Source organism: Maylandia zebra, linkage group LG6 (genome assembly GCF_041146795.1).
Source record: "Maylandia zebra isolate NMK-2024a linkage group LG6, Mzebra_GT3a, whole genome shotgun sequence".
NCBI classification, from domain to species: Eukaryota; Metazoa; Chordata; class Actinopteri; order Cichliformes; family Cichlidae; genus Maylandia; species Maylandia zebra.
This window is the reverse complement of record NC_135172.1, coordinates 43,967,042-43,985,622: the sequence shown is the minus strand read 5'-3', so window position 1 is coordinate 43,985,622 and position 18,581 is coordinate 43,967,042.

Sequence of the window (18,581 nt, the reverse complement as noted above, 5' to 3'; positions counted from 1 at the left end):
TTCAAAATGTTAATACTACGTATAAAGAAACAGGCAGCAGATTTATTCAACTTAAGATAATCCATAGGTGGCATCGAACACTGCAACAGTTGTATAAATGGAACCTGGCCTCTACGGACGAATGTTGGAGATGTGATGGTCAAAACGCTTCGATCTTACGTATCTTATGGAGCTGTTCGGCACTTCGGGATTGATGGGAAAACATGATGGAGGTAATTTTCAGTGTTTTGAAAAGGAGATTTGGTATCTCACCAAAACTGTCCATACTTGGTATAACCACAGAACTTTCTGATGGAGATTTTTCCAGTTATACAAAAAGATGGATTATTCTGGCTCTACGGCCAAACGGGTGCTGCTAAGACATTGGTGGAAAAAGAGCCCCCCTCCCTATGAAGAGTGGCTAAAGACAATGGCTCAGTTACGAAAAAGTGACTCGTGGTTTATTGGACAAATTGCATCAATATGATTGTATTTGGTCCCCGTTTACAAGCTGGCTGTCTGTAACTTGAAGATTGGTGTGTGAAGAAAGAATAGGATGACTTCCCTTTGTTTTTGTTTTTGTTGTTGTTGATTTTGTTTGTTCATTTTTTAAATTATTTATTTATGTATTTATCCTTAAGTTCTGTTATTAAAGTATAAAGTGAAATAAATAAAAATTGTTGATGATACAGAAATAGTGTCAAACAAAGGCAGCAGGTAAACTGAAGGGAATGAGAGAAGTTTCATGTTGAAGCATCAGAAGGACTGAACGCAACGCGAGGAGACGGACGATGTAGGAGGAGCTGGAGACAGAGGTGTGTAAGAGTTACGCTTAGTCAGGAGTGTTTTTAAATTGTCTGTGGGTGCAAAGGGTTGTCTGTAGCTCTGTGACAGACTGGTGACCAGGCCACAGTGTACCTAACACGCTCCAGTAACTCTGCATATAAGAAGATGGGTGGAGTATAAAGTGAAGGGCAGGACTTCTGTACTTCTTTCTTTGTTTTATTCTTAAGTGATTAAAAAAGTAAACAGACTTCAAACAAACTGTAACACTTGTTTGTGGGATGGGAACCTCACATCTGTAAGTGGGACACTCGTACCGTAGCACCCTGAAGGATTGATGTAGGCACGATGTAGAATTATAAAACACGGTTTATTCTGGTCTTGACAACCTGTGAGAAAACAATAAAACAAAAACATCACATCAAAATCTGCTCTTGTACTTAGTATCAATCAATCAAAAGTCCTTAATTACAGAAAAACAACATTTCAAATACACAAAGCTCGTGAGCTGACATCCATGATGGCCTTCTTCTCACTTATCTCTCTTTGAGCGATGTTTTCTCCATGTGTGACGCTGCCCGCGAGCTGCAGCATGCTTGTAACATGTATTCCACTACAGATTACAGATTACATGCCCCAAAATGTATTGTAACGTATTCCGTTACTTTACTCAATACTTTGGATTACTTAATATATTATCATGCTGTTTACAACTACATGGATGTGATTTATTACTATTACTGAAGGTTACTCTCCACACCAACACCAACCAGATGTTTAAATCTTAATATAAATGAGTAACAGCAGGTGGACATTAGGTAAGGCTGCACTTTTTGCAGCGATCTCATAAACTATTATTATTATATTTACATGCTTCCAGCTCCCGTTTCTGCTCGGTCACAGCTCCTACTTTTGCTTTTTCTCCCTCCCTCGCTCACAGACACATCACGGGTACAGCCCATGAGGCTGCATGCTTTAGGGCGATGCCAGTAACAAATAATTTTTAAAAATATTTCTTCACGTCATTATACGGGCAGCAAGTAGAGATGACATGGGCTGCAAGATAGAGACACAGACATTAGAGCCTCTTAATGCGTGTTTTGTTTGGGTTTCCACCAGAGATGGACCGATCCGATATCAGTATCGGACCGATACCGATACTGATTTCGGTGAGAAGTAAAAAATGTAATTTGATCCATTAAATATCACAAAAGCACCTCACAAAACTACGACATGGCGTAACTCAGCTCATAACCTTAGCACGGCGGCTGTGGCGTGAGAGACCTGTCAGCGGTGTGGTTGATACGGAGCCCCTCGGATGACTTGGTCCAAAAAATAAATAAATTGTGGCCACAAAATACTATTTCGTGGGCATGAAATGACCACCGCACCGATAACCGTGATCCTTCAGGCCCTTGCAGTTGGTTGACAATAAAATCTATCCCAGCATCCAGGTCGCACGTTATCTATTTTGTGGCCACAAATGCGTAATTCGTTGCCATGTTAGATCCAATTTGTGCCCACAAATTAGCATTTCGTGTGCATGTTATACCTGTTTCGTAATATTTATACATTATATATATATATTATTTATACCTATTTCGTGCCCACGAAGTAGTCTCATTATCTATCAATCTTATCAACAGTACATTTGCATAATGACTGAAACCAGCCTGCTGAAGGAACAATGGGCTGGAGGTCAGTTCCTTAATCTTAATTTACAAAGCCCACTGATTAATGGCCATGAGTGGCATTCACAGACAGTTGGGGAATGGCTGCAATCACAGCATTGTAAGATGGCGAAAGATGTACCCTTAGGCCCCCTCCTCCATTCATCTCAGCCCACTGTTCCTCAGTGGGCTGGTTTCAGTCATTATGCAAATGTGCTGTTTATAAGATTGAAACCTGCGGTCAGCTGAGACTGAAGACGTCACCTGGATGAGTGACGAAACGTTTCTCCCCCAAAACGCTACGTCCAGAATCAACTTTTGGAGATTTATTTACCTGGATGATTGAGATGCATCAAGAAGATACCAAACGTGTTCTGAGAAATCGTCCTACCCATATTATAATTTGACGGTGACTTGTGACTAAACCTAACCATAACCTTAAGAAGTATTCCGGATGGGTGAGAGAAAAAGAGGTTAATTCGGCGTTGGTGTTGCACGCATGCGCCGCGTCTGCGCAGAAACATTGGATAGGATGTTTTTTGAGTTAGGATGGATTCCCAGAACACCGGCATTTAAAATCCGAGAAAGTTCTCCCAGAGAAGTAAAGCAAATGTGCAAGTTCACCTCTGAATGTTTGTAAAGCATTCCCACGTTAAGCTAATAACCCTCTCCTGTTGCTGCTTCAATCATGAAACTGATCAATGATCAGCTGATCGGCTCTCTTGTTTGTTTTTGGCCCACTTTGCACCAGAAAGAGGAAACCAGCGGCTGAACAACAGCAGCACGTTTAAGCTTGATCAGCTGTTGTTAGAATTTATTTATTATTACTTTCTACTCCAGGATCTACACTGGCGGCTGTGGCTACAATGTAGCTGCCATCACCAGTGTGTGAATGTGTGGATGATTGTGTACAGTGTAAAGCGCTTTGGGATCCTTAGGACCAAGTAAAGCGCTTTACAAATACAGACCATTTGCCAGGATCTTTTTCTACAGCTGACGTAACTGTGCAGGGGCGGATCTAGCAAAGTTTAGCCAGGGGGGCCGATAGGGCATGAACAGGAAAAGGGGGCACAAAGACATACGTCTCTTTCTTATTCTCATGTCTGGCTTTTAATAAATAATTATCTGAATCTTACAACCAAAGTTTTATCTGATGTTAAATGTATAGAAGTCCATTACTGTATATAGTAACTATTAAGTGTAATATATCCTACTAAGCTATAGTACTTTTTCCTTTGGGACGGTACCATCTGTCATGGTCCTGGGCCACGTTGGCCCAGTATTCTTAGTTTTTGTGTGTTTTGTATTTTGTTCCCTATTTATGCCTTGGTTCCTAGGTTGTTTAGTTAAGATGTTCCTTATTTGGTTACCTGCTGTGTGCCCCTGTGTATCTGTGAGCCCTCGTCTCTCCTTGTGTTTTATTCCATGTTTTCCCAGCCCGTTATGTCTGTGTTCTCCCCGTGCTCTCTCTCCTCCTGTCTGAACCTCCGTGTACTTCCTGTTTTACTTTGACAGTCTCTCGTCAGTATGCGTCATGTTGTGTTCACTCCTGCCCTGTCTCGTTATGGTTATCTGTGTCAGCTGTGTTCACACTTCCCTCGTTAACCCTCTGTGTATTTCTGTCTGCGTCTCCCTCATGCTGTGTGTTTCTACCTGTAGCTCCCTGTGTGTTTTGTTAGAGTCTTCCCAGTTTAGATTTTGTAGAGTTTTTGCCATTTTGAGTTCAGTCCTGTCTCCACTGAGTTTGCGTTTGGGTCCTATTTCCTGCCTGCCACACAGCCTGATCATGACACCATCTGTGCAGTCTGCAGTTCTGTTGAAGAAAGATGTTGAATCTATTGAATTATTGTAGAAAAATTATTGATCTCTGTGCATTTTTTTTTCATGTGTATTAAATTAAAGTTGATTACGTCAATTAAGCATTATGAGGCAGAGGGTGGGGGGTGGTTCCCTAGTTTTTTTGTCCGGAGTTGGCGGCCCTATTATTTAGGTTGCTTAATACACTGAACAAAAATATAAACACAACACCTTTGTTACTGCTCCTATTCCCCATGGGATGGACGTAGAGACCTAAAATTCATTCCAGATACACAATATAACCATCCCTCCCAAACAGTGGTCACAAATCAGTCCAAATGTGTGGTAGTGGGCACATCTGCCATATTGAGATAATCCATCCCACCTCACAGGTGTGCCACATCAGGATGCTGATCTGACATCATGAGTAGTGCACAGGTGTACCTCAGACTGCCCACAACAAAAGGCCACCCTGGAATGTGCAGTTTTGTCTCACAGCAAAATGCCACAGATGCCACAAGCAATGAGGGAGCGTGCAATTGGCATGCTGACAGCAGGAATGTCAACCAGATCTGTCGCCCGTGCATTGAATGTTCATTTCTCAACCATAAGCCGTCTCCACAGGCGTTTCAGAGAATATGGCAGCACATCCAACCGGCCTCACAACCGCAGACCTCGTGTAACCACACCAGCCCAGGACCTCCACATCCAGCAGGTTCACCTCCAAGATCGTCTGAGACCAGCCACCCAGACAGCTGCTGGAACAATTGGTTTGCACAACCAAACAATTTCTGCACAAACTGTCAGAAACCGTCTCAGGGACGCTCAACTGCATGCCCGTCGTCCTCATCGGGGTCTTGACCTGACTCCAGCTCGTCGCCGTAACAGACTTGTGTGGGCAAATGCTCACATTCGATGGCGTCTGGCACGTTGGAGAGGTGTGCGCTTCACGGATGAATCATGGTTCACATTGTTCAGGGCAGATGGCAGCTGAGAATGTCCCAGTTCTTGCATGGCCAGCATACTCACCGGACATGTCACCCATTGAGCATGTTCGGGATGTGCTTGACCGGCGTATACGACAGCGTGTACCAGTTCCCACGAATATCCAACAACCTCGCACAGCCATTGAAGTGGAGTGGACCAACATTCCACAGGCCACAATTGCCAATCTGATAGACTCCATGCGACGATGTGTTGCACTGCATGAGGCAAATGGTGGTCACACCAGATACTGACCGGTTCTGGGTCCCCAGACCCCCAATAGCGCAAAAAAACTGCACATTCCAGGGTGGCCTTTTGTTGTGGGCAGTCTGAGGTACACCTGTGCACTACTCATGATGTCAGATCAGCATCCTGATGTGGCACACCTGTGAGGTGGGATGGATTATCTCAATATAGCAGATGTGCCCACTACCACACATTTGGACTGATTTGTGACCACTGTTTGGGAGGGATGGTTATATTGTGTATCTGGAATGAATTTTAGGTCTCTACGTCCATCCCATGGGGAATGGGAGCAGTAACAAAGGTGTTGCGTTTATATTTTTGTTGAGTGTATTTCCACTAAGTGCTCTTTAAAACACCAGAACAGGGAGGATGCTGCAGGTTTAAGTTTATTAGATTGATCAGTTTTGCTGATCTATGAAATATTTTGGGTGCAGTGTGTTTTTGCATACAGGTATAACTGAATAACTTTAGTTTAGTTTGTTAAACTTGAGTATGAACTCATACAAAATGCAGCAAGATATTTAAAAAACCATTTCATTAATTATAAAATACGCTATATCGGATTTATATCGGTATCGGCAGATATCCAAATTTATGATATCGGTATCAGACATAAAAAAAGTGGTGTCGTGCCATCTCTAGTTTCCACCGGCGTGTAAGCTAAAACTAGAGAGGGCATAGCCTAACATATGAAACAGGAAAATACCGCTGTGTAATCCCTTTATTTCAACAAAGTAACTGTATTCTGAATACCACCTTTTTAAACGGTAACTGTAACGGAATACAGTTACTCATATTTTGCATTTTAAATACGTAACGGTGGTACATGTACTCTGTTACTCCCCAACACTGGCTACCATAAAGTGGCTGGTGGAGACCCAAACTGCAAACAACTGAACCCTCTATACTTCACCACCAGAGGGTGCAAAAGAGCAAAATCTGGACATACAGCTCAACAAACATAAAATGCAAAAGACCATTACACCATCCATCCTCCAGCCCAGCAGGTGGCAGTGCTGCAGCCAAGTGTAGAGGAAGAACAAACTCTACCCTCACTGGCTGCACCTATAACTGTTTGCTCACCTGTTCTGCAGCAGTCTTGGCCCCAGTCGAGTTCTCTGGAGCTTTATGTATTTATTTACTTTATTTCTTTGAGTTTTCACCGTCCAGTGAAATGCTGTTTGTGTGGATACGCTATGTGGGAGTGAATGTGAGCGCGAATGGTTGTGTGTCCCTGTGTGTTAGCCCTGCAACAGACTGGCGACCTGTCCCGTCCCCCTTACCCCCCTCTTGCCCTTTGATAGCTGGGATAGGCTCCGTGACCCTGAAAAGGATAAGTGGAAGCGAATGGATGGATGTTTCATGAGCCTGACCCGATGTAGGGAGCAGCTTCTGTTTGGAATCAGTCTGAACACCACGAGGAGATTGTTTGATTGAACCCAACTTTGGACTCAGCCTTTACCGGTCAGTTCAGTCTGCGAAGTCTGAATCCACTTTGTTTTGTGATGTAATAGAATAGAAATGTTTGCGTTCCCACAAACGTTTCTCTGGGGAAATCTGCCACAGTATTGATTCTGCTCGTCCATCCTGACCATCAGCCTTCTCCTGAAACAATCGATTCAGCTCCACCAATTCATTCACTCACTTTATTTATTAAAGATGTGCACACTCAGGGGGCGCGTGGGGGCGGGGCTAACGTTTTAACCTTAATAATATAAAGTGTCCTGAGATGAATGATGTGATAGTTTGACCTGATATCAATAAAACAGAAGTGAATTTATTGACCTGTGCGGGTTACAAATCTGTCCCCACAAGGACGGGCTCCGACCGGTCGATAGCTGCAGATTTAGGGTCACTGTTCAGACCACAAAGGGTAAAAGGTCAACGAGCTGAACTGAACCGTCTAATCAGCCTGTCAGTTTTCTCACTTTAAAGACTCTCACTCTGCAGAGGGCCGATGATGCACGAGGACAGTTTTAAACGATAAATATGCTTGGTTTTAATTTGGACTCCTTTGTCCTACCAGAGGAATGAAAGCATTGTGTTTCTCCTCTGATCTATCGCTGAGGGTTCTGTTTTTTCATTGTCTCTGGGTACAAACAAATGTCTTGGTTATTTAAATGTTTACTTACATCTACAGCAAAGTCAGAACATGTTCTCATCCCGGGGTGTTTTCAGATCCCACGTCTCACCATCACACACAGGGTGTTGGCTGGTGTCAGTACCTTAATAGAAACGTGACTGTGCTTTTTCACATGCATGTAAAGTCTGCACACCGGGCTGGATGTGTAGCATTGGTTTATCACTGTCTGCGTTCTTTAGGTACATAAAAAATAAATTACCTGCGTAGTTTTAGGTCAAGATTGCAGTTTGGGTTAAAAATGTATATAAACTTCATATATTTATATTTACTACTTTCTAAACTGAAGACATCATATATGAAACAACAAACAACACATGGAACTATGTAGCAAAGAAAAAATGATAAATAACTCTAAATATGTCTTTGCTTTGTTGACAGCGCTGCAGACGCTCAGTGAGCTTCATGATGTCATCACCTGCGATGGTTTCCCTTCACAGGTGAGCCTGTCAGGGTTCAGTTGTGGGATTTTGTCCTCTTAATGAGGTTGGGACCATCAGGTGTGCAGAAGTCAGGTTGGTGCACAGCTGACAGCCAGGAGCCCATCACTGAGATGCACCAGCAGATTTTTAACAAATCCCTATTATTTGACTCCCAGGGAATCAAAATTAACTGACACTCTTTATGAATCAATAATAATAATATCAACTCGTTGATTGACTCGTGGGTGTGTCTCTGTTCTGGTAACAGAGGCTTGAGTTTGACAGCAGACCTTTCTGGCTGTTTGCTCGTTTGGTTTCTGACCAGAGCTGCTGACAAGCTGCCACTAGTTTTGCTTTCACTGCACTGGGATCAGTTACCATCAGCAGCTCGTGTGGAAATGAAGCTAGCAAATAAACAAGCAGCCTGTGATTTACCATCTTAATATAAGTTTCCTCTCACCAACATGTGAGATGTAGGAAGCTTAGAGTGTGATGTGAAAATGAATAGCTCATCACTGAGTACCTTAGCTTAGCTCCAGCAGCGTCTGGTTAAATGCAACAGGCAAAATGAACCAGATGCACCATCAGAATAGCATCTAGGAGAACATCACAACCACATGTTTAGCCGCATGTTCTCCTTAAACTGCTGGCTGTCTGAGTGGTGTCCCAGAAACGATGTGGGCTTCATAGATAATTGGCAAACCTTCTGGAGGAAACCTGGTCTTGTTAGGAGAGACGGCATCCATCCCACTTTGGATGGAGCAGCTCTCATTTCTAGAAACATGGACAAATTTATTAAACCCCCCAAAATATGACTATCCAGAGTTGGGACCAGGAAGCAGAGCTGCAGTCTTACACGCCTCTCTGCAGCTTCTCTCCTCCTGCTACCCCCCAAAAACCCATCTCCATAGAGACTGTGTCAGCTCCCAAACAGACAAAGAACAAACTAAAAACCAGCAACAAACAACTTAAACATAAACAATTACAAAGAAAGAACAATAAAGTATCCACATCTGAACCAAAGAGTAAAACAGTGAAATGTGGATTATTAAACATTAGGTCTCTCTCCTCCAAGTCTCTGTTAGTACATGACTTAATAATTGATCAACAAATTGATTTACCAGACAGGTAAAGATGCCCATGCATGCAACAAGATATCCAAAGGCTGCCAGCATGCGTAGAAGAAGAAAACAGAGGCAGCTCAAAGTCATGAAATTGTGTTTTCATGTTGTCCAGTTAGTCCTGGAGAAAGATCTTTCCTGGGGCGTGAGGAATCATCGTTGCTGACTTTGTAAGAAACCATATTTTAAATTGTTGTTTGAATTAATATGTTTGTTAGAGATAATTCTTAGGAACTGAAATCCAAATGGCAGAATTGCCAGACAGATGCAAAATCATCCAGACAAATGAATATCTGGTGTCTTTGTCTTAGGCGAGAATATCTCATCCACTGCCTCAGATCTATCTCAGAGCTCCTGGTGCTGCTAACAAACCAGTGAGACCACAGTTACTGTGGGTCATGTGCTCTGTGACCCAGACAGGCTCTTTGCTCATTACCCATAAATCACAGTCCTGCGTTCCTTCTTGGTGAGTCCTGCTCTCCACACAGGATGATTTCCACAGTAAAAATATACAGTTCTAGGACATTCGGGGTGATTTTACTGTGCGGCACACTGACCCCTTTATAATAAATATATCCTGCTTAGCTGCAAAAGTGGATTATCATATACAGAAAGCACATCTGTGAAAGAGTCCTCTTCCTAAGCAGCTCGCTGTGGTTAATTCTTCTCGCCACCCGGAGCTGCCTGATTAGGCCTTAATTCTGTGGGACAGGTCAGCATGGACGGAGCAGTCGCTTAAACCACCGTCACAGGTAGACCAACCAAAGAGGCTCAAAGATACCAGGACACACGCTCCTACTTCTTTGCTTTTAAAAGATGCAGTGAAGAATGTATCTTATTATCAGTTAATGTCAGAATCAAAATACTTTATTAATCCCAGAGGAAATGATGTGATCGCTGCAGGACAGTAAGAACAGTAACCGCCAAATTAAAGCATCAATTAAATAATACAAAATATATAAACATCCCAGTAGTTACACAAAACTGGACACACAATGTTGAAGATACACATATTCTGGTCTCTCCATCAGGTGATCAGTGATCCAGGGCATCAGAGAGGATCCACCTGCATCGCTGTCACACGGTCGAGCAGGTAGACGATGAGTCTTTCCAGGGTCTTCGTGACGTGGCGAGTCCTCCTGTAACTGTCCTTAGCCTCCCTGATCTTGCCCCTGAACCGTTCTCACCTCCTCTCGGTGGCCCGCTCTGAAAGCCTCTTCTTGTCATTGAGGAGAGCTTTAATGTTCTTGGTCGCCCACTGCTTGTTATTTGGGTAACAATGGACAGTCCAAGCTGGGACAACGGAGCAGAAGGTTATAGTCAGTGAGCCCATAGATGTCCTCACTGTGGGGCCCACAGAGAGCCTGACGATGAAAGCATACTTACACAGCAGGAGCGGATTGAAGAGAAGAGTTTGTCTCCCTTTTCCATAAGTATCGACTCACCGACTTCCGGTTTATGTGACTATGGCGTAGGTCGCACCGAGCGTAGCTCCTGCAGAGTCTAGTTATTATCTAGCATTTCCAGGCACTTTTTGACGGGTTTTTTCTTTTTGTATAGTTCCGAGACAAGACTGTTTTTGCCTTTTATGTTTACAATGTCGCGTAAGGTTAATAAGAGCGCAAGCACCTCTCAGCCGAACTTGCGGCCTGCTGCTAACACTGCATCCCCGCCTCGTGGTAAAACTTCGCCACGGCCTGGGTCACCCGACACGCCGCTCGTCGATACGGAAAAATTCACGAAGGCTGAACTTCTCTCTGAACTTCGTGAAGAAATTTCATCACTGTTTAAAAAGGAACTGACGGCAGCGTTTGCGGAGAATCTCACGTCTATCAGGTCCGACATACAGCAACTAAAAACGGACCTTTCCTCAGATATAACTACCATGCGGCAGGAATTCGCTGGCCTCAGGAGCACGGTTACGGGGATGGAGCAGTCTCTCTCCACATGTACAGATGATATTGTCCACCTCCAAGCCAAAGTTGATGCGATGTCAAAGGAGTTGGCCAAATTGGAGAATAAATGCGAGGATTTGGAGTCCAGGTCTCGCCGCAATAATATACGCATTGTTGGTGTGCCAGAGGAGAACGTCCTGTCCGCTACAGATGTGTCCGTGCTGTTGATGGAGGCATTTCAGCTTGGGAAGGAGCCGCTTGTAGACAGAGCCCACCGAACTTTGGCCCCCAAACCTAACACCGGTGAACGCCCCCGTGCTATGGTTGTGAAGCTGCACTATTACGCGGACTGTGCTAGGATTCTCCAGAAGGCCAGGGAAGTGCAGAGGGTGCAGATAAATAATATGACCATTTCTGTGTTCCCCGACCACACCGCTAAGACAGCGCGGGCCCGTGCGGCTTTCAATGAGGTCCGTCGCCAGCTTCACGGCATCCAGGGAGTCTGATTTGGGATCCTCTATCCGGCAAGACTGCGGATCACTTATCAAGGAATGCAGCGCGACTTCGTCTCGCCAGATGAGGCCAGGGAATATATTAAGACAATAACCACAAGATAAAAGATATAGCAGGACAATGTTTGTCTGTTTGAAATAGCGTATGATCCTAATCCAAACATCATTGTGGTAAGCTAAGTTTGTTACTCTGCCAAACACTTGTTTTGTTTTACCTGTCTAATAGTAAAATATAATTGGGTTATTTTTATTTTATTTGTGCCTTTTAATCTATTGAGAAAAGACTCTGTTGGAGCTTTGGTTTGACACGGTTCGTTTCGTAGTCGGGAGCGTTTTTGTTCAGATTGCTCCGGGTGGGAGCGTGCACTGCCGTCTCCATCGTTTGGGGATGGGGGCTTTTGCTGTGCAGGGGGGGAGGCGGGTGGGTGTGTTTGACGTGTTATTATTATTTTTATTCTGAAGCTGTACTTTTGTTGTTGTGGGTTTGCGTTGTGTGTTTGTGTGAGTGTGTTTTTCCCACTTGTTCTTTCTTTGGGGGTGAAGAAATAAGTATTTTCTCTTTTGTCTTTCTGCAATGATCAGCACTTCAGGTCAGTCCTTAGGCAATAGTGGTATTAGATTTTTAACTTGGAATGTCAAAGGTATGAATAGCCCAATTAAACGATCTAAAATATTTACGCATCTTAAACGTTTAAAGAGTGATGTAATGTTTTTGCAAGAGACCCATTTGCGAGATCGGGATCATCTTAGGCTCAGGTGCCCATGGGTGGGTCATACTTTCCATTCAATGTTTAATTCAAAAGCCAGGGGGGTGGCGATCTTAATAAACAGAAGGGTACAGTTTACAGCCTCTGAGATTAAAGCTGACAAAAACGGGAGGTATTTGGTTGTTGTAGGCACCATGTACAATGTACCCGTCCTCTTAGTCAATGTGTATGCGCCAAATTTTGATAATCCAGGTTTTACAGATGCACTTTTGAGTAGTCTCCCTTCCCTTGATACTCATCTTTTGATATTGGGTGGTGACCTAAACTGTGTTATTGATCCTGCCTTAGATCGTTCGAATCCTCGGACCCTGACCCAATCCTCTATGTCCAAGTCTATTTCTGAGTTTATGTCTCAGAATGGTTTTGTAGATCCCTGGAGGTTTTCTAACCCTACTGCCAGAGCGTACTCTTTCTTTTCTCAGGTACATCAGTCCTTTTCGCGGATTGATTATTTTTTTGTGGACGGTTCCCTTATTCCAAAAGTACTGTCATCTACATATCATCCTATTGTCATTTCCGATCACGCACCACTTAGCGTTGACATCAAGCTCATAGCCCGGTCCTCTTTTTCCTCACCCTGGAGATTTAACTCTTTGTTGCTTTCGGATGAGGGGTTTGTTACCTTTATCAAATCCGCAATTGATGAATTTATGGTGTTTAACGACAGCAATACTGTTACGAGGTCATTGCTTTGGGAATCTCTTAAGGCATATGTGCGTGGGCAAATAATTTCTTTCTCTGCCCATTCCACTAAAAGCCACAAAGCCAAACTTCAAACTTTGACTACACAAATTTGTGACATAGATAGACAGGTTGTTGACAGTCCCACTCCCGATTTGCATAAAAGACGACTTGACTTGCAGACTGAATTTGATTTACTTTCTACGGCAGATGCTGAACGTCTTTTACTTCGTGCGCATGCGACTTATTATGAATATGGTGATAAGCCCAGAAGGCTTTTGGCCCATCAGTTAAAACGTCAGGCCTCGTCTCGATTAATTTCCCAGATTAAAGATGCGGCAGGCAACTCGGTCTCTGATTCAAAGGAAGTAAACGAGGTGTTTAAGACGTATTATTCCTCCCTATATGAATCTGAATCTGCTGCTGACGCCTCAGAGATGGATTCTTTTTTTAACGGTCTTACAATGCCCACTGTCGATCATGTTATAGCTGAACAATTAGATGCCCCTCTTAGGCTGGATGAAATTGTGCATGCAATCAAGACCATGCACAATGGTAAGGCACCAGGACCCGACAGGTTTTCAGTTGAATTTTTAAAAACTTTTATAGACAAGTTAGCCCCACTACTTCTTTCAGTGTATAATGAATCTTTTGAACGTGGTCTATTGCCCCCTACATTGTCTCAAGCACTAATTACTGTTCTCTTAAAGAAGGGTAAGGATCCTACGTCTTGCACCTCGTATAGGCCTATTTCACTGCTGAATGTTGATGTTAAAGTCTTGGCTAAAATTTTAGCAATTCGCCTTGAAAAGGTTCTTCCTACTATTATTTCAGATGAACAGAATGGCTTTATTAAAGGCCGCCAGCTGTTCTTTAATGTCCGCACGCTTTTGAATGTCATTCTTTCCCAACACTCAACCACTAATCCAGAAGTAGTTATCTCACTTGATGCTGAGAAAGCTTTCGATCGTGTGGAGTGGAGCTTTCTCTTTGCGGTCTTGCAAAGATTTGGTTTCAAGGACAGATTCATTTCATGGATTCGACTGTTGTACAGGGCACCCCAAGCCAGTGTCTATACAAATGGTGTTTCCTCTGGCTACTTCTCATTGTCACGCGGGACGAGACAGGGTTGCCCCCTGTCCCCCCTACTTTTTGCTATTGTAATTGAACCCCTATCTATAGCTTTGAAGGCTCTTCCTCATTTTCGTGGTATTTCCCGGTCAGGCCTTGACGTAAAATTGTCTTTATATGCAGATGACCTGCTTCTATATGTTTCTGATCCCTTATCTAGCATACCATCGATTGTGTCTCTACTAAACAAGTTCGGCTCTCTGTCAGGTTACAAAATAAATCTTCTTAAAAGTGAATGTTTCCCCATAAATTCTTTAAGTCTTACACTTAAACAATCTGACATTCCTTTTAGACTTAGCCCTGCCGGCTTTAAGTATTTGGGAGTTAACGTGACTCGTACTTTGTCTTCTCTATACTCTTCCAATTTCTCCCCTTTAATGACTCAAATTCAATCGGATTTTCAGAGATGGAAATCGCTACCTTTGTCCCTAATTGGTCGGATCAATGCTGTAAAGATGAACATTTTACCTCGATTGTTATTTCTGTTTCAGAGTATTCCTATATTTTTACCTAAAGCTTTTTTCAAAAAGTTAGACCAGCTAGTTACATCGTTTTTGTGGGGAGGGAAACACCCCAGGGTGAGGAAATCATTATTACAGAGACTGACATTTGATGGTGGTCTTGCCTTGCCTAACTTTTTATTTTACTATTGGTCCTCTCATGTTCACAAATTGACCCATTGGCTTGAATCTCAAGACCTGCTGTGGTGCAAACTGGAACGCCTGTCGTGCACTTCCTCATCCTTAGAAGCTTTATTATTCTCTCCACTACCACTTAAGCCTTCTCATTTCACCCAAAATCCCGTGGTACAGTCTAGTCTAAGGGTCTGGTCACAATTCAGGAGTCATTTTAAGTACATCTCTGCGTCAGTACACATGCCCATCACGCAGAACCATCTGTTTACTCCTGGCCTCATTGATGGTACCTATGTACAGTGGAAGCGTCATGGTATTAATACATTTAAGGATCTCTATAAAGATGGCACTTTCTTAACTTTTTTAGACCTGTGTTCAGAAACAAATCTTCCGGCTACCAATCTATTCCGTTATTTTCAGGCACGGCATTGCACTTCTGCTCTCTTCCCCTCCTACCCTCTTCTCCCAAATGTCCAACCGTGGGAGGAATTCTTATCCCTTAAACCCAATAAGAAGTCAATTATATCTTTAATATATAAACAACTTATGGATTTAAATGTCCATTCAGTTGCTAAAATTAGGGGGGCTTGGGAGCGGGAGTTAGGAGTAATTTTTTCGGATCAGCAATGGGAGAAGGCAGTATCCAATGTTCGTTATAGTACGTCCTGTGCCAGGTTACAACTCATCCAGTTCAAGGTGTTGTACAGGGTTTACTATTCAAAGTCTCGTCTGTCTGAGATTCACCCACAAGTGATGGATCAGTGTGAGAGATGTCATGCCACCCCATGTGACCTAGGCCATATGTTCTTTCTGTGCCCAAGACTCCATGGCTTCTGGAGTCAGTACTCAGTTATTCTTTCCAAAGCTCTTGGGACCCAGATCTGCATGGACCCTTTTCTAGCTGTTTTTGGGCTTCCAGTCAACACTGGTCTAACCGACCCTACACACTTCAAAATTTTAGCCTTTACATCACTTTTGGCTAAACGTTGCATCTTACTCCTTTGGAAATCTTCAAAGCCACCTTCAGTTTCTTTTTGGTTTAGAGATGTGATGTCATCTCTTAAATTGCAAAAGATAGGCCTTGTGGCGAAGGGCAAATACAGAGAATTTTATTCTATCTGGGGCCCCTTCGTGGACTATTGCAAGTCATTAAACGCTCTACCAGCTGATTAATATCATGTCTCTTCCCCCCCCCCCCCCCCCCCCCCCCCTTTTTTTTTTTTTTTTTTTTTTTCCCCCCTTTTGGGGTTTGTGTTTGTTTTGGGTTTCTTATTAGGTTTTGTTTTGTTTGTTTACTTAAGCGTGTGTGTAGGTGTGCCTGTGTGTGTGTTATTGTGTCTGTTCATGTAAGAAAAACTAAAAAATATGTGAGGGGAACAGATTGTGTTGTCATTGTAAACTACTGTACACTTGTCTCTCAATAAAAATATTTAAAAAAAAAAAAAAGTATCGACTCGCCACGGCTCAACTTGATTCGACTGGTTTGCCATTAAAATCGCGTCCCACCTAATGGTACTCATCGTTATGGCAACAGGGCTGAGCATCCCGTGATGTAATTATGCGACACAAACGCTACAACAAAGGTGGACGTGGAGGCGACGATGCACCTGCTGCTATGTCTGTGGCTTTTCATGAGATTCCCAGGTGTCCCATCCGTTTTGGTTTTCATGAATGAGATGCTCGAAGGACTCTTCAAGTGGCGCCACTTACAGCCAATCGGTGGCCTTCAGTCTGTTGGCGTCACATTTCGGGATCCCCTCGGCTCACTTGGAACCCCAAGCAGGTAGTGAAACAGCACCTGGTGCTATGAGCTCCAGTAGTCGTGGCTGATTTGTGTTTAGCCACAAAAAATAATCCTGCCTTGTGGTCGAATGTTTGGAGGATGCAGACGACAGAAGAGCTTTTATTTCATATTAACAACCTTTTAAGCGAAACCCTCAGGAGTACGGCAGATCCAGCTCTGTAAATTAATAATAGTATTGTTCTAATTTAGGAAAATGCCTTTTGACAGGTTTGGGGAATGGAAGCCCTCCGGCTACGACCGGTCGGTCTCCTTCTATTTGCTCTGAGGCAAAAAGATGAAGTGACGTCTGCGATGTCTTCAGAGGCAGATTAAGGTTAGTCGGAATCGCCTGCAGCGGCTCCACCTGCTTTGATGCATTCAAAGGCTGTTTGTCTTTCCAGACTACAGTACATCGTTTATTTATTCGTACGTGTGCAGCAGCTGACGTGGTGCAACCGCTCATGATGGCTGTTTATTAATGAGGAGCATTAATAATAAAGAGCTGAGAGCATGTTGGGCTGTGACGGGTGAAGGAGGAGAAACCACGGGGCAGAGGAGCGCGTTTGAGACGGGAGGTGTAACCTTCAACGCTGTCAGATGGAGATGGCCTCAATGAGGTCGTCCCTCCCTCAGAGGAAGGTCACCTCTGCGCACGCTGAGCGCACGAAGCGGCGGATGTTTGCTGTTTGTCTCTAACAGATCGTGACTACTTTGCACTTCTGGCTGATCTTTCACAGATACGCCCACAGAGGATAGTGATTATCATTCATGTGATACTGTGTGCTGCTGTTGGCTCATTGGTGGCACAACACCGCCCTGATGAACACAGTGAGGATTTAGGACCTCTCAGGTGAGCCTCGAGCACAGAATGATTGAAAACCAAAGGATGGCAACATTTCAGGTGCACCTGATTTTAAAGAAAGAAAAGAAGAAGAAGAAACAAAGTCCAAAATCCAAATCTGCAGAAGTTGAGTGCAGAGCCAACTGGTATGTGTTGCTGCCACAGAGGACCCGCTGATAGCAGCAGGAGATCCTCCTGCACCAAGCAGCATGGTGGTGCTGGACCAATCATGCGCTTTGCCTTAGATGGAGTTTATCCTGGTCTTTAGGTCCCAAAGAGGAATCGTTCTTTTGTAGCACTTTATACAACTCGCCTCAATCACACAAGCACTTTTTTTTCTATCCAAGTGCTTCGGCTAAGTTTCTTGCCCAACGATATTTGGCATGCAGACTGGAGTAGACGGGGATTGAACCACCAACCTTCCAACGAGTAGGTGACCTGCTGTACTTCCTGAACCCCAGTGGAGCTGACAGTAGCCGACACCGCCCTCATCCCTGCTATTTAATCTGCTGTAAGCATGCAGACTCAAGGACTGCAGAAGACGAGCTGCCCGGCCAGATGTCTTCAGGTCCATCCACAAAATCCACTCATGATGTCTGCAGCTGAACTCTGGACAGTCGGGGACTCTAGCTCTCGTTCATGACCAGCAGTGATCTCACAGCTCCGTCACGCCGTCTGCTGTTTGTGCTGTTTGTGCTCCATTAGGCTCAAAGCGCAGCGAGGCCTTAAAAAAAATATGACAAAATATAAAATAACATTCAAGTTATGTAGATACTTGAGCTTTATATGGTGATCAGCGATGAAGTGAAACGTGACTCAGATGGAAGACTGGTACAAAAATAGATGCAAGAAAGAACATGTTTCTATGTATGTGTAAATATACATAAATAAATATGTAAACAAAACAAATGCAGCACATTGTAAAAACAGATTTATGAAAACAAAAAGGAAGTAACTGTCACAGGCTGGGTCTCCGACCCAGCACTCTGAGTTTTCTTTGTATTTTTTGATATGTTATTAGTTTGTGTTATTTCCTATTTGCCTTTAGTTTAGGCAGTTATTGATTATTGTTCCTGGGTTTTCTATGTTTTGGGGTTTTGTATTTATTCATCACGTATTAGGTCTGTTAAGTTGTGTTGTCATGTTTAGTTTTAGTGTTTCCTGTTTTATTCTGACAATGTCATGTGTTCTTTG